The following is an 809-nucleotide window of genomic DNA, read 5'->3' on the forward strand; positions in this document are numbered from 1 at the left end:
TGCTCCCTGACCGCGACCAGCCAGCCCCTCATTTACTGTGAAATTATACATGCAGCCAGATACCGTGATACCGCGCATCACTGCAATTCAGAGAGACAGCTTGATGTAACATGGTGTTTTATTAAAAATAATCTACAAAGTGCCTTCCTGCTGACCAATGTCCATTAAGGCCACCCTAAAGTGCTTATTGCATGCATATATATATATATATATATATATATATATATATATATATATATATATATATATATATATATATATATGATTGAATTGATTATTTAAAAAGTATGCATAGGCCTGGATTTGCATTGTGTTTTCCATTTCTGTAGCAGTACAGTACTGTTTTAAAAAAAAAAAAAAAGAAAGAAAAAGGACCGGCACAAAATGCGGCAAACATATTTACTTTTTTTTTTTTTTTACTGTTGGATAAATGCCAACTAGTAATTGAATTTATAAATTATGCGTCATGTAATGTAATCAAAAACCTTTATAACTAAGTGTGGCTAAGTGGTTAACAGTGTACAGGTGCAGGAATGCAGCAGTTATTAATGAACAGACAGAAAACAATAATCCAGGTGCAATGATATTTTATTAGTAAATCCAATGGTCTGATGACACTAATACAGGAAACAAAAACAATGCTAACAGGCAATACAGTGGCGTGTATTGCTCTGTTGTTAATCCACAGGTTGGTCCTGTAATAATAATAGTCATGTTCCTAAACACCCACACGTAACACAAACACAAGTCCACAGGGAGTGCTAAAGTGCTTGTGGTGTAAATACAGTTATTCGTGAAAAAATGTGCAG

This window comes from Acipenser ruthenus, chromosome 5 (assembly GCF_902713425.1).
Source record: "Acipenser ruthenus chromosome 5, fAciRut3.2 maternal haplotype, whole genome shotgun sequence".
Lineage (NCBI taxonomy): Eukaryota > Metazoa > Chordata > Actinopteri > Acipenseriformes > Acipenseridae > Acipenser > Acipenser ruthenus.